Source organism: Podarcis erhardii (assembly GCF_964252035.2).
Source record: "Podarcis erhardii genome assembly, chromosome: 11".
NCBI classification, from domain to species: Eukaryota; Metazoa; Chordata; class Lepidosauria; order Squamata; family Lacertidae; genus Podarcis; species Podarcis erhardii.
In genome coordinates this window covers 25,727,435-25,744,474 of record NC_138501.1, presented here as the reverse complement: position 1 = coordinate 25,744,474, position 17,040 = coordinate 25,727,435, and the positions used below count along the sequence as shown (strand labels likewise).

Here is a 17,040-nt window from a genome sequence, read left to right as displayed (position 1 = left end):
GAATGACAATAATAATTGTGAACCATAGTGTTTAAAAGCAAAGTGGTAAAAAAAAAAGTATGAGTCAATACCTGCTGATCTTTAAGGTCCTGCAAGACTCTTCTTCACGATTGCGGCAAACATTGCCCATTGCTCTGTGGATCTACAGTCTTGAACTTAAAACATCATGTCCAGCAATACTGTACGAGGTACGCTGAAAACGCTACAAAAAGACAGAGAGATATTATTCACATCAGAATGTATACATCCCGCTATTCCACATGACAAAGGCAATTCTACAGGGGAAGCACATGCAAATGACTTCACACAATGCCTGCTTTCCAAGATCAATCGTTACCTGTGAAATGAAGTTGGTCAATTTGAAATACTTATCAGTCCTCCCTTCCTTAAAATAGGAGACTCGCTATATATAGGATACTGAACTCTGTGAGATTTATTCAGAAAAAAAGTAATGTTGAAAAAGAAAAGAAAAACCTGACATCAGGAGGATAGGAAAGTTAACTTGAAAATGAACTGCTTACTGCAGGTGAGTTCAAGGAACTCAAAGTAAAGCAAGAGACACTTCAAAGCATCAGTAAAAGACGAGTGTCATGAGGAAGCTGCCAAGTGGGAGCCATGAAATGATGAAAATGAATACAGATCATCTTGTATGTTAAACAATGATCAAACTTCCTTAAGCGACCCCTCATCTTTATTTATTTTTTAATATAGATATATTGAATAATAGAACACAAAGGTTCTCAAAGCACTAGACTTGCCTCTCTTGGGAGATTCAGACCATGAGAGATTCAAGTTTCTCACCCTGAGCGCCAATCAACATTTACGCTTTCACTGGTCCACAACGCAGAGCATCGAATTCCTACTTCATTCATACAAGCTGTGCACCTTCACTTGATAGCCAGTTCTAGGCTTATTCATTTGGGACAGAGTGAACAAGATTTTATCAGTTGAGGGCCAAATTTGCTCAGAGATAATCTGTTGGGAGCCACATGGCAGAGACGAGAGGGGCTTCCTTTCTCCCTGCAAACTAAAGGTCTGAAATGACAGCTTGCAGAAGTCTTTTGACATCCATCCAGATGCTACACATAGCCTAGAGCTACAGATTGCTGCCCCTGATTTAGGGCAATTATACTGCCCTTCATAATACATAGCTCAGATTATAGGTATGTATACAAAAATGTGTAAAGGTAAAGGACCCCTGGACAGTTCAGTCCAGTCAAAGGCAACTATGGGGTGTGGCACTAATTTCACTTCAGGCCAAGGGAGCAAGAATTTGTCTACAGACAGCTTTTCAGGTCATGTGGCTATCATGACTAAATCGCTTCTGATGCAACAGAACACCGTGATGGAAACCAGAGTGCATGGAAGCACCATTTCCCTTACCTGCACAGTGGTACCTATTTATCTACTTGCACTGGTGTGATTTTGAACTGCAAGGTTGGCAGAAGCTGGGACAGAGCAATGGGAGCTGACCCGTCAGGAGGATTCAAACTGCTGACCTTCTGATCAGCAAGCCCAAGAGGCTCAGTGATTTAGACCACAGCGCCACCCGCGTCCCTGTACAGAAATGTATAGGATTGTACTGTTAGCTACAATGCTACACCAGCTCAGTACTGGGCATGATAAGCTGCTGAACATTTTCAAATGCAATACCACCTAGAACTATGGGGGGGGGGGGAATCAGCATAAATCATATCTTCACACCACTCTGATACTTTTTTCCCCATCTGGAGAAATAAAGAAGTAAACCCCATTAGATTGAGGAATCTTGTCATGGAGGTGCATACATTTTTACTGAATATTAACCAAATGATTGTCTTATGATTATATTCAAGGCTGAGCTGTTTACTAGGAGTATAATTGTTTAGAAACAGATCAGAAACTATGATTTACATCTCTGAAAGGTATTCTGGTATCTGAGATTTGCCACACTTGGCAAAGTTCACATGTCTGATAAATGACAGCCCTAGAAGTGTGGGATTTTTCTTTTAACAGCCTTAAAAATCTCTGAATGGGCAAGCATAATGGAATTAAGAATCTGCTTTTGTACATTCTTGGTATGAATTCCATCAGATCCGTAAGTTTTTGTTCCATTCATATTAATGATTAATGCATTCCTATCAATACTTTCTAAAACTGGTCTTAAAACTTGTGGGATGGGATCCAAACAATATTGCACGAAACATATCATTCATAAATTTAATGCTTCCAATTTATTTATGTATCTATTAAACTTTTAGGCCACTCTTCATTACAAAATGCCATAAAACAACATAGTATGCAAAAAGAAAACTCACAAAGCAACTAAACTTATCACTCAGTGGTAAAACAATCACATATAATAGCAGCTATTCAACACCTCTTAAAACCTTGAATAGCCTTAATTTGATTTGCCAATTGCTAAGAACAGATGTATTTTAATCAGACAGCAGAATACCATCAAGGTTGGGGCATTCCAAACCTCCAGAAGGAGACAATTCCATAGCCAAGGTGCCAATGCAAAGATGACCCAGCATGCAACAGCCAGCAATGGAACAATGAGAAAACATTCACACTCACATACAGTGACCTCAGCACCCTCATCAGCTGACAAAGGGAGAGGACACTGACAAATACTGTGCTGTGCAGGGGTTTATAAGATCATTTATAACAACTTTAGTTCAGCCCAATAACATTGAATTGTACCCTTCTGTAGTGTGTGGAGATTTTGAGATTCTTCGGAGGCTATGGAGAGCAGGTTAGATAATTATTGGATCCAGATCATGATCCAAGCAAAAGTAAGAGTATTTTAGTCCTCTTGATTATCAGTGGGAAAGCATGACATAACTCTCTCCTATTGGAATCAGTGATACTTTAAAAGTGCCTGTCTTAAGACTGGATCACAGTACACATTTTTTATAACAGGATGTCTTACAAATCTGAGCTTCTGAGGCTGATTATATAGGCTGTTTTAATTTAGAAATTAAAACCTTTCATAAGAGTTAAAGAGATGCAGAGAGGATAAGACGTGGAATATAATATGCTGTGGTGGCTTATGCTTAATGCTATCCTTTCAAAGTATGCCTGATATTAAAATGCGTATAAATGCTACGTGGGTATCACTTTCTCCTTACCCCTTTATCTGTGGCCTGATCCCCAAATTCTTACCAGGACTTGACCAAAGCATTATACCTTTCTACTTTGTTCTCTTCATCCAAAATCCAAACATCTGACTCATGTCAGTCTAATCCAGGGGGAGGCAACCTAGGGCCCCGGGGCCAGATGTGGCCCAATCGCCTTCTCAATCCAGCCCATGGACAGTCTGGAAATCAGCATGTTTTTACATGAGTAGAATGTATCCTTTTATTTGAAATGCATCTCTGGGTTATTTGAGGGGTATAGGAATTCGTTCGTTTCCCCCCCAAAAAAATATAGTCCAGTGTTCAGATTCAGTCAGTTAGTATTCCCAGTTGTTCTTTTCCATATTTCATAAAGCAAAGCAAAAATGTGATTGCAGGCCACCATGCTGTCTTCTCAAAGAGTCACCATAATGGAATGGTTAGTGATTAGAGTGTGTGTGGGTTAGGGTTAAGATGTAATGGTTAGAAAGTCTGACAAAAATGGGAGGCAAATCTGGGTTCAAATTTCCACCCAGCTCACTGGGTGACCTTGGTTCTTATTTTGTAGCCGAAACAGCACCACCATCTGTACACAAGAGAGAGGTGTTAGCAGGCTTGAGGGAACCCAAAGTCTTGCTTAAGTAAAAAAAAACAAAAAAAACTTGTGGGGAGCCTAAAAACAACCCAAAGAGGACTGAACTTGCTCAGTAGCTCAGTGTTGTAGGGTGCAGAGGAAGTAGGATAGGGGAAGAGGAATGGAATGGAGTGTACTTAAAGAGGATCTGGCTGGAGATCTGGCTGGCTGGTACTTAGTAGGAATACACACCGTAGCATTTTGTTGCAGGTGCACTTGTCACTTTCAGTTTCTATAAAAATGATTGTCTCCAGCTAAATCCAGCCCCTCCATTAAGATTGCAATGGTTAAAGCATTCCACGGGCAGAGTTACAAAAGCTTTGCAATAGCATCATTCACCAAGTGTGCTTAATTGCAAAAAGCACCTCTTGTTAGGTTTCATTTCTAAACATTGTGCCACTTTTCCTTCTTTGCTCTGCAATGGCTCACTTGCTCATACGTCTCTCCATCTCGGTAGCCAGAGAGCCAAAACAATATTGCCTGATGTTGTGCTCTCACTTATCTGAATGGTGTTGTGACTCATCTAGATGGTGTATATCCATCACATTTTCTGGTTGTCGTGAAATTTACACTGACCTGAAAATAAGGAGTGCCCATGGTACATTGAAATTCAAAGAGAAATTTCCCTCAAACTACTAGACATCTACCAAATCCATTCCCTCCTTGAAGTGACTTCATACTGACCATGTGGTGAAGTGTCCTTAGGAAGGGTTTCTATCAGCTACCCCATGTTGGCCCAATTTGGGCTGATTCAGACTATGTGAAATTACACCAGTAATTCGGATTTGCAGTATTTTAAAATCATATTTGAAATGTGCCTTGTGCATTCATTCTTACGCTTTTTCTCTTTCACCATATGGCTCATATTAAATAGTCTGATGAAACTGTACAATAAATAGACAGTCTGACAATGGTCAATTAGTAATCTGTTCTTAAATCTTGTGGGTTTTTCCAGTGTCAGCGTTGTCATTCAGGGATATTCTTCACATATTCCTACAAAAGTCACTGGTTATTTTTTGATTCTATTGTTTCAGGGATTTCTTTTATTTCCAAAACAAGAAATGGTCCACTATTTCCCCATATCAGTGCTGATAATTTCCACTGAAGTCTATGGGAGTTCCATGTATGGACAGAAGGTATATTACTCTTCAAATAATTTCAGCAAAGTCAAATACTTAAAAGCTATTTCATCACATCAGCTTCCGCCTTGGAATAGCAGGCAGGAATTACATTGCTGCCCTGTTAAAATGTTAGCAACCACATTTCATTTTTTGAAAAGGCAATTTATTTGTCCTGAAATAAAGAGTTGATTATATCTCTTATTACTGTTACAAGAACTTGATATATCACAGAGAGGAAGAGTTACAACATGTACCAACTATCAACCAGGAAAAATGAATCTGATTCATAATTCACTCTGAGAATGTCTAGTTAGTCAATCAAGTGATTTGTAATCATAAAGGCTGCCAGGAATTGAATGAATAACGGGCCACACTAAAATCCTTGGATTTCGTAGTATTCTTATTTCATTATGCGACTTTTATTGCTCTTGCTGGTAGTTGTCTCTACTTCAGTAGAACAAATTAAACACCCCACAGTTATTTGCATGAATCTATTCGGCTATTTAATGCGCATACAAAGAGAGAATGACCACTGGAGTAACAGACAAAGCTAGATTTCTTTTCTTCATGAAAGCTGAACCTTTTTATGATGTAAAGCTTGTGGAGAAAGAGTCTATGCTCCCATCCCCATTTCCTCCTGAAAGCATTTTGGGGGTAATGAATCTTAGCATACTGTTACAGTACATTTTCTCAAGTTATTTTATAACTATAGAAATGACATAATTCATATAGCACGCCATCTGTTTAACAGCAGCATCCCTTCCCCTGCCTCTTAATCTTTACAGATTATCAACCTATTAACATGTTAGCACTAAATAACATGTGATCGCCAAATGTAGATTTCTGCAAAAACTGCGATCCAGCTAAAGATATGGAAACAGAAAAACTAAGCTACATTTGACACATGTCTCCCTAAATACATTTTGCATTCATTTGATTTCTTTTCATATAAGAATAAAATAAAACAGACTCCTGCCACTACACAGGAAGACCTTCACAGAAATTTATTTATTATGTAATAAATTTTTAGACATGCTGTTTGCCATGCTCAGTAGCATCCAGACTCCCCCCCCCCCCCCCGTTTTACATTTACTGTACAACACTTTCATAATGACTTAGGTATGCTGGTGTTTGAACCAAACATAACTGATCCAAATATAATCAGATATGGTTAAGGTAGATTGGCCCCCTATAACATTTTTACACTCCCTGCAATGGATGTTGCGAGTCTGAAATCTTTTTCTCCTTGCCTTGCCTTTTTTAAAAAAAAGCTTTTAAAAGGACATGACTGACATATTCAATGATATATTTTTACAGTGGCATTGCTGTTCTTTTAGACAGGAGGACCGTAAAGTCTGCAGTTGCTTTATCAGCCTTCTTTCAGCAATCCTTGTGTGTGAAACAAACTTCCTATTAAAACTAATTGCAGATTCCCATAAAATTGATCCAAAATATGATGGTTAACTTCCTCCTGCAATGAAATGTTACCAGCTCCAGAACTTGTATGTGAAATGTGGCACTAACAATGCACCAATGTGAGATCACATTTCAGCGCAGAACAAGAATTCTCTCTCCAGAGAGATATAATGAGGGGGATATTTAGAATGCACAGTTAATTTAATTTAAAATATATATTTAGACTTCTTCATATTCATTTACAAAATATACTTGATTATTGTCAGTGTTTTTGCACATCTTCTATAAACCGGAATCACTTTTAAAAGTACAGTATGTGATTTACAGCTGCATGTGAAAAGGAAACCTAAAAAGCACATTTTGATATAGTAGTTTTTTTAAGCAATAATAATAATAGGAATCTGCATGTGCCCAATGTGAGCATTGTGCTGAGGAAGCACAATGGATATATTAATGAAGAATTAAATTGACAAATACATTGTGCATTCATCAGACAAAGAATAAAACAAAGCAAAAAAATATATAATAATCCTTCATTGAGCTCTGAATTCATAATTCTATTTTGATGGATTTTAATTGATATTTGGTTTGCTATAAATTGTCATAGAACACCCTGAACTATTTATTCTTTTAAAACTTCTGTTGGCTGTAAGTAAAAACAGTATTTTTCATATTTACAATGTGCCTAGATCATAACCTAGACGTTTTACAGTTAACATAAGATTAGTGTGTAAATACAGGGAAAATAAAAGAACACAGAACATGAAAAATCTGTAGCCCTATGTCACAGTATATTGTCAAGGACTATACGTACAATATTGCACAAGTTTGAAAATTGATTTATCATGGATTTAAGTCATTGCATTCTTTGATGCATGCTTTGAACAGGCTCATAGTTCCCATTGAGGTCTGTGATTCATTTTACTAAAAAGGAATAAAAATAATAATTTATTTATGTGCCTTATTGACTCCATTTACTTACAAGTATATACCATCAAAATCAATGAGATGTACTCCCAAGTAAATGTGTTTAACATAAAGTGTTAGTCATGATCGTAGCTACCACGATTCTAAGCACTTTGAAGTAAGTTCTATTGAAATGTTGCTTTCACATAAATGTCTTTAGAATTGACATATAAGCATATTATCAGTGCACGCCTACACATGATTACTCAGAAATAAGTCCCATTGAGTGAAATGAGACTTACTCCCAGGTACTTGAGTATAGGATTGCAGCCTCATATTTAACATTTATGCACATTGCGAGGGAGACAGCTTAAATTCAGGTTGCTAGCTGAATCCCAAACTATCAAAATCTGTTCCCCTCCTTTATGCGAGAAACCCCATGAAAATACAGCTAGGAAATGTAATGGATGAACTCATGCAAAGGTTACCAAACTGCAATCAGATGGGTTGCTTTCCTATCTATCTGGAACAAATTGGAACTAACATGTTTAAGTCTCTACAACACATTAACATTCCTGAAGTCCTCCAGACTCCTCAGAGCCACTTTTGTTAATGGTAGCAATTTTCTCAATACCCTGAAATGTAGTAAAACTAAAAAGCTGCTAAGATGTTTAATGCAGTGTAGAGTTACAGAGACAATTGGATATAACTAATTCTGATAGCTTGGTCAAACATAAGAATATACATTTGCAAGATCCCACCACATGGAACAAAAGGGACCGTACAGAACAAAGCATTCACAGAGTAACTTTTTAGCACCCTGTCAAATGCATTTTTAATAAAACAGATGCCTATAACAATACTAAACATTTCCTCTTTTTCTCCCCCTCATGGTGCACATCTGCCTTTGGATTAGTAGAAAATTATTGTTCATTAAGAATTCTAGTTTTTAACTAAACTGGTGGACTTTGCTTGCTTTGGCAAATAACATCACTTTAATCTTTGGTATAACAACACAAAGAACAGGGAAATGGATTTTACTGTCATTAGTATAAAAGCCCTTGCAACAGCAGAGGTTAATGGTTGGGCAAGAGACTCTGTAACCTCTCTAAATATCCTTCAGAAGTGTTTGTGTATTAGCCAGTTGAACACCCCTTCCTCTTGTAAATCAAGCCCATTAAACTTCTAGGTGAATAATAAAAGATACTGTACTGCAAAAAAATAATAATAATTAAGACCCATCAGGCTATTGGCTTTTCACAACACATTAAAACTAATATGCTGCTGTTCATCTTGTTGTTATAAATCATTGCAGGGAAAACTCAAATCAGAATAATTTGCAGAGAAGGAATTAATGATTCCACAAACTTAGGAAGCAACTTTGTACAGATCTACCTAGAATGCCGACTTCTGACAGTTGGCAAAGGCAAGATACCAACTAAATTTGTTTTCTCTGTACTTAGAATGCCTGTCTCTCTGGTGAACTCACACCCTTTGGGGAACTAGGGTTATGGTTGTTCTGAAACGTTCACCTACAGTTCTTGTGAGCGTCAAGTGCTAGATTTCCAAGAACAGGAGGGGTACTGATATTAGTCCCTCTCCTCAAGAATCATCTTATCTACACTGGAGCAGGTTGCTGCCATAATCTGAAGACCTTATGCAATTGTGAGTGGAGTTTCTGTGGCAACAACAACCTTTTTAACTTAGTTCTGGTTATGCTCTTGGAATATATTCAAGCCTAGAAGTGAATTGGGGGAAAACTTTCTTCTAGATTTGGAGACCTAATGTAACTGGAAATGCCATGGAGTAATATATTCATAAAAGTTGGTTTCACAAGTTCCTTTAAAACCCATTTTAACATAAAAATGGAAACCATGGACCATGTCTGGCCAAGGGTACAGGCACCCTGAGAACCGTCTCCTCAGCAAACTGATTGAAATTTAACATTTCTGCTCACATGACAGTCCCTTTCATTTCAACGGAATTTGCACAGGAAAAGTTTCCAAATGCCCTTTGAGAACAATACCAGAGTGTACCAAAGCCCACAAGGGAAAGCTTTGCCATCTATAACTTACCAAGGATGCCCCCTGTGGGCCTATCATAGTCAGCAAAACTATTGAAGTAGCCTTATCATCAGTCTCCCCAGTTGGCTTTGAGTACAATGTATTTCCCACAGTCATGCCTGATTCAAGTACATGCTGGTCACTGGTCTGTGTCTGTTCTACAAGTTCATCCATGCCTGGGGTTAGGTTGCTCAGTTTGGTTCAATAGAGCCAGTATTTTCACTGCACATCATGGATCTGTCTTTATTAGTGGTCAAGGGATCAACAGGCCTTTCAAGAGACTCTTTATGTTCACATAAAAAGTAAAGCAATGCCTTAATTCATTTACTTAAATAAAACTTCATCAGAAAATAGAATTGCCTTTCTTTTTAAATGTTCCCAGTAGGGAACACAGGGCTTCAACTGATGCAAAAGAGATATGAATTTGTTTTGAAAGCTGAAATATCTTTTATCAGATCCCCCCTGCCAAAAAAAAAAAAAAAATCTTTTTTATTTTAAAAATACTTTGCTTTATTTTAGTCACTAAGAGTTTCATATATGCAACTTCAAAAAAATGCCATTTCTAGGGGTCCAGCTCCTTAAGAAAGGCTTATTCAGATAAAAGGCAAATTTCCCATAGATCATGAAAATAAAGATGTTAATAATGTACAAGTACTAAGAAACCTATAGGACACCATGTGGGCAGCAACTAAGCTTTAACTATGTGTAAATCCAGCACTGGCATGAGCAGGGAGGGCTCAATTTTGCCCAAAGACAAACTGATCCTAAGGTCACAGCTGGAAATACTGTGGGTGGTCTTGCCCAATGCTATATTAGATCTGGTGCTAAGTGTTAATCTCATGTGCACTTTGAATACAATAACTGAGAATTAAGTTTTCAAACAATATAAATTTGAGAAAACACATTGTAATGTAACATTAAGCCTTTTCCTGACAAGGATAAAGTTGCTATTATACGCAGCTCTTAGAACTGATGAGTGTTAAAAGGTACAGTAAGTAAATCTGTGAGGAGCGTACATCTGTCACTTCAATAGGCGTGCACTCCTGTTCGAGGGGTTAATGTTTGCTAATCTAGCTGGCTCTTGTTTCTGTCCGGTTCTGTGGGGATGAAAGGCTGCAGCCTTGTTTTAGAGTTTCAGATTTGGATTTCACTGAAATTCATCTTACTGCTTTTTGTAGGTGGCAAAAGAACAAGAAAGGGCCAGGAGGATACATTGACTGTTTGGGCTCTGATTTGCCATGCTGAGTGGAAGAGGGATAATAAAACATTTGAGGAATTAGCAAACGTGACCATAAAGTGGTCCCAAGTGGGAGCCATTTTAGAAGTGGTTTATTTCATCAGTGTTCTGCATTATTATATTGTCTTGGCTACTAATTACTGAAGACCGAACAGACAAGTTGAAGTCTTGCCTTAGAAAGCCTTCTGTTGGTTGAAGAATACTGCAGGCTTCTAAGTAACAGTGAAGTGGTTTCAAGAAGCCCGTTAAAGAGTAACAAATAGATATCTTCCTTGCTTGCACATATTTCTTGTGCAAATTCAAGCTATGCATGTTTACTTGGAAGTCCCACAAAATTTAATAGGTCTGATTCCTATAAAAGTATGCATTAGATTTGCACCTCCAGTCTCTCTCTCTCTCTCTCTCTCTCTCTCTCTCTCTCTCTGTATGTGTGTGTGTGTGTGTGGTTTGGTTTGGTTTGGTTTGGTTTGGTTTGCTCATCTTTTGTGTGCTAATGGCCTTGCACAGTGTTGAATTTGGTTCTGGAAGGTTGTGTCAATGCAATTAATATCACAATGATATGTTTCATGCATGTTCAAAGAGTGGTATTTTTGTTCCTGTACACACAGTTTTGTTTACCGTGACAAAGATGACACGCGTCAACTGTCAATGTGTATCTTTCTGAATTTGTGCATGGAAACAGATCTATGAAATACATGTTTCACCATGTATATTTACTCAGAAGTAAACCCTATAGAATTCAATAGGGCTTACCTCCAGATAAAAATGTACAGAATTGCAGTCATTTACCTCAGTCCACAAAGCACTTTCTCCCACTGAGCTAGTTGTGGAGTTCACTGGGACTCCTTTGTCCCACTTCTGTATTTTCTGTTGCATAGATAACTGGACAGCTAAGCATGTTGTGGCAAATCTTACAGAACAGTTTCATAACAGGATTTCTCAAGCCACATATTCAACAAATGTACTTTATATGTGTAGCCTGATCCAATGCATGTTTACTCAGAAGAAGCAATTTCCACTGTGTATTAAATTTTGCACAGTTCCCTAACCCCAGGCCTTTCAATAGGACTTATGCAAGAGAACCTGCAGATATTCAGAACAGGGTGAAGGGCTACATCGTATGGCTAACCAATGTGCTTCAGTTGAAAGATAATTAGCTGGGTGCACAAATAGCTGAATAGGCAGAAGTTAAACAGATATGGCTTTTCCACCAGCATATCTCCCATTCTACATCTGTTCAATTTCTGCCTGTGGTGCTGCTGTTAAGAGCATATGGTCATTGCCAAGGGATAAAATGGTGGCAATTCCAGATCTGGAACATACAAAAATCATAGGGAGCCCTGTTGAGACATATAAGTGTTTCATTGTCCCAGAATCGCACCTAAAATCTATTAGCACCTAGCATATGCTAATCAAATTCACTATGAAAAAATCCCTCCAGGACTCCATCTTAGACTGTTTCAGCTACAGACTTTATGGCTTTATCTTTATACCAGCTTTCTGTTCATCCCTACCACACACACTTTTGCTCAGCAGCCAGCCTGATGAAGAGTTCTGCAGAACTCAATCGCTTGCTATTTTGGTCCATCTTCCTTTAGATCTGGAAGACTCAGGTTGCAATCCAAAACACACTTACTATGAACTAAGGCTCACTGAACACACTGACTTACTCCCAAGTAAATGTGCATAGGATTGCACAGTTCCAGAGTGATCCTAAGCATATTTACTCAGAAGTATGTCCAACTTACTCCCTAGATAGGGAATTAAGCTTGCTCCCTAGATAGGGAAGCTGGTGGCTCCAACCAGATGTTTCTGGACCACAACTTCCATCAGCTCCAGGAAGCATGGTCAACATGCTACCATGGGAGTTGTCTAGTAACACTGAAAGGGGCCATAGGCTCCCCTCCCTGTTTCAAGTCCCACCTCTGCCATAAGACTGTCTGTGTTTTTCCTGTGTATAAAATGGAAATAATACCAGAATTGTTGCAAGAGCCACAATAATAAATTCTGCCGCACTGAGCACATTTTCAATGATCAAGTAATTAATTAAAGACAGCGCTCTCAGAGTTGGACATCAAGGGATGGTTTTCACAGAAGCGTTATCAGGATCTTATTCAAGGCGACTGGATCTTGTCAAAGGGTTTTCTTTCAGCCGACTTAACAAAACTAATGTTTCTTTGGAACTGAGCATATACCTCCCACGATGGCTCTGGGCTGCTCCGGCGTCCCATGAGAATCTGGAAGACGCTCCTGGGGTAGGATCAGAGTTCCGCCAGAGGAAAGCAGCGATTGGCCAGCTCACATTCAGATGCATATCCCAGAGAGATCTAAAGGCTTCTCCTCCGACGCGACTTCAAGGGATGCTGGTTTCTTCCCCCGGCTGGTAAACTTAACAAGCTGACTCACAGTCCACGTCGAAGTTACGCCGAGACTGAACTTCAGGAACTTGTAGGCCTGGGCTGGGCACTGGCTTTAACCATGGTTTTAACTGGTTTTAACCATAGCTTTTTTTTTTAACTACGTCGGCATCAGGGAAATCTGGTTTCCCGAGTTTGATTTAGATTAGAAAAGCAAGAAAATTGCTCAGAGCCGATAGGTCTACTGGCAACAGCCGAATGTTTCAGGAATGGGGAACCTGTGGCCCTCCAGATGATGCTAGGCTCCAATCCCCATCAGCCCTAGCCAGCATGACCAATGGTTAGGGATGATACCAGCTATAGTCCAGCAACATCTTGGGTGGGGCAGCATCTCCATCCAGGCAATATGTGGTTCTTTCTCAATCATAAATCTAACCTCCTCCGTTGCCTCTCTTAACCGACTTCCAAATCTAGGCAGCCGGTCAATTCATCGACGTATAAGTTAAAAGCCAGACAGCTCATCAACCTTTTTAAAAAATAAGCCTTTAACTGATTGACAGTTTACTCATTACCCGTAAATAAAAGTTGATATCACTAAATCAGAACAGTTTCCAGCTCCGGAAAAAAATCACTTCTGACTCTCCCGAACGCTGTAAGTTGGTTGTTGTAGTTGAGTATTATTTGCTCAGCAACTGCTCTTTTTTTGGAAAGGGGGGGAAAGTACATTGTTTCCGAATAGATCAAAGGTGCAGATGCGAATTTGGAACCCGGGCTCACTCCATCCAAGAGTAAAATTATTAGTCATATTCATAGCTCACTTAAGCCGAAGTATTTAGTCTTGAGGTGCAATCCTGTGCTGGTCTACTTAGAAGTAAGCCCCAGTGAGTTCGATGGGGCTTACTCCTATGTAAGCGCACGCATAGGATCGCAACTTGACTCAAGTCTGCAAGCGCACATACTCTGGCGATCTCCTTATGTAACAATGGGCGTGACTTTTCTCTATGTCTGAACGTCGCATGATTCCCCATCTGCCCGTCTAGCTTGAGTGTCTTTCGTTTTTCCAATCAAATGACCCTCTTAACGCTTCCAGACAAATTGATCAGACGGTTTCCTCCCTACATTGCACTCGGGAGGGGACTCTGAAGCCTGACGTGTCTTGGCAATATCGCAGACGGACATACGGAGAGACAGATCGATAACAGATTAGCTATAGGCCGACGCCTAATATAAAAAGAATGAACTCTTGCTTTGCCTTGTTTTCTTCTATTGGACTGAACCGGGGTTGAGCAGCCACGAAATGCCCTTTAATGGTTTTCCAATGGCTTCTCATTATGGGCCCGTAAGGGCTGGGGCGGCTGCGTCGGCGCTGTTGCTACTCGCCCTTCTTAAGAACTGTTGCCTCCAAAGTAGACGCCACTCATTGACATCAGTGGCTAATCTCATGGATGGAAATGGTTGCGTTTCACACCCGTATTTCTTAAAGGGGGTCTTTCCCACACAGAAGCTGACCTGCAAGCCCCAAGTGCTACGAAAGAAAAATGCACATGCTCCGAGTTACTCGACTTTATTCCCGCATTGCAGAGGGTTGGACTAGATGACCCTTATGGTACCTTTCCACTCTGCAGTTCTATGATCCGACTGGGGGTATACTGCCAACCTTGGCAATGAGACCAACACTAGCAGGAGACTCCGGGGTGGAGCCGGAGCACACAACTGTCAGTCATTCCAATTCAATATTCCCTTCCCGCCCCCCCTTGTTGTTAAAGATCTTCTTTTAAGATATTCACAGACCCGTTTACTTTCTGAGCACAGAAGCGCAGGCGACCAACTTCTCCCGGAGAGAGCTCAGCGTAAAGGGGTTCTGCGTTTTCTATTTTTACACAAAACTGGCTGATTTGTCTTAGGCTATTACTGTCTATTACTGCTGGAAGTCTCGGGGAAAGGTGGGAAGCGGCGGATTCTGGCAATCTGCCTAAAGAGAAATCAATGAAACAAATTAATCCTTCGCAGGCTGCAATGACACAGTAATCCATCATTCAGGACTGCTTTTATACACCAAATCAGAGTGCAGAGGGAAAAGCCCAGGGGAATGTCAGAGACAACAACTTTCACCAACACTGGGAAAATACAGAGGAATCCGTTTATTTAAAGAGGATAGATTTCACTTGATTGCCTGTTTCACCCTATAAAGATTTTTTTTTTTTTACCCCTTCCCCGACTGCTGAGAAACCAATGGGCGAATGACTATATTTCCCAAGTGTTCCCAACCCAACCCACCCGGTCTGCATCCTCAGCATCTGAACAGACTCTTCGCCACCTGAGGCCTGGAGCAGTTGCTGTTTCAACGCCACATCCACAAGATCACACTCTTCTGCTCTGCATCACATTAATCAATCCGGAGTTAACTGCCCCGCCACCATCTGCACTCACTGCCGCTGGTTTTAGATTAGAATCCCAGCTCCACAAATAAGTGTGCACCGAAAAGAGGGGGGGGGGGCTATCGCCTTTCAGTCACAGCCAGCTATCGGAGAGCGCTCAGGATGGCTAAAAGATCACTAATCCGTATTAACAAGCAGGATCCTCTGCGCGTCTACTCAGAAGGAAAGCCCCGTTGAACTCAGTCGGGCATAACTCCCGGGTAAGCCTTTGACTGCAGTCCTATATCGACTGACTGGGCAGTAAGTTCCCACCTAACTCAGTGGGACTTTCTTCGGAATATACGTGCATAGTATTGCTCTGTAAGCAATCTTTACCTTGCGTCCAATCCTTCTCCAGATATGTGCTGGAGAGAGCCCCATAAAACTCCACTGGGCTGACTCGGAATCGGGGCCTTTCTTTGCGTGCTGTCTCCACCATCAACAGCGAGCAAGAGGCCAGAATCCACCCAGCTTTCATGGGGCAGCAGGGATTAAAAACAGCCGAAGAGTTTTGCTGTCACAGAGGCTGGAGGAGTCGGCTAAGGCCTGCCTTAAGCGTTCAGGGGGCTGAAAGAGAGAGGAGCATCTGCTGCTGTTCTGAACCCACAATCGGAGCGGCAGGATTCAAAGTGGGTGGCTCTTGCAGTAGGCGGCCACGTCGGGGCTACCCGCCCGCTCGCCCGCCTGAACCGATGGAGCTTCTTCTGCAGCCCTCCCGCTTCGCAAGAGCACAAACAAGCGGCCTAGTCACCAAAGCGACCCCCTTACAGCTAGCCCCGTTTCAAGTGGCCAGCTCCGCCTCTGGGGCTGCGGAGGGACTGGGGCAGAAGCATCCCAGAGTCCTGCGGCTCCTTCCAAAATGCAGGCGATGTCCGAGGCTGCAGATAAACACATTAGCCTTCAAGGTGCCGCTGGGACGCCTGGTTCTTCCATTTTACAGACCCACCTTTTCTTCTTCTTAGCGCTTTGCTGGTGAATTTGAAAGCGACCCCTTGTAGGAACCAGACGTTGCTCCGAGCTGTGGGGAAACCAGGGCCCACCCCCTCTGAAAGTGCCTCTCTAAGCCCTCCGTGGCTTGTTATTTCACACTCCTCGCATAACAAGCAAAGAGGGATTGATGCGTTGCTGAGGGGGATAGGAGAACTGATCTGCAAGAGTGGGAAAGCAATCCCTACAGGCGGGGCCTCATGCTAACAGGATTGACAAAGTGATCCCTGCTGTATCGCCTAATAGGCAGGATTGGGTCCTTCATGGAGCAGAACAAAAACACAGTAGGCTGAGGGCTTTTTCTAGTAAGGGTCCAATTCTGCTGGTTCTGGAGAAGGCAGGTAGGGTCTCAGATTTGGAACAGTCAGCTGCTGAGTTCTTTAGTACTTCCCCAGACCTGAAATCCACTGAAGTTAGTGTTGGGTGTCCAACACTATGCATGCATAGATCAGAACCTTTCATATTTTAACACTGACTTCGCAACAGGATATATGTCATCCCCACCCCCAGGTGATAGTTTAATTTGAGGGTTCAACCCACATCCCCTGTGAGGACTGAATTTGTGCTGAGGAACCTGTTTTCAATGCTAGGGCTCGGCCAAGGAGCCTTCAGGTTGTGATGATGAAGATGATGTCTGATCTCTCTCACCACTTGAGCCATCGCCCCTCTAGAATTCTTGGAATACGTGTGCAGATTTAACACACAGCTTGGAAGCCGAGCTAAGTGCTTGAATTTCTTCTTTACCCTTGGTTATAAACTGTGACTGAGTTTAGGAAAGCAAAGGAAAAGCATACTTGATAGGAA

At 41.0% G+C, this 17,040-nt stretch overlaps 1 protein-coding gene across 2 annotated transcripts in view; it reads right to left on the bottom strand.

Moving 5' to 3' along the window:
• Nucleotides 1–17,040, bottom strand: part of LOC309352170 (uncharacterized protein) — a gene marked incomplete at its 5' end in the record, with an annotated part of 89,504 nt that overhangs the window by 41,082 nt on the left and 31,382 nt on the right. For both annotated transcript variants that reach the window (XM_081880569.1, XM_081880568.1), the window contains one exon: nucleotides 72–202. The remainder of the gene's footprint in view (nucleotides 1–71; nucleotides 203–17,040) is intronic.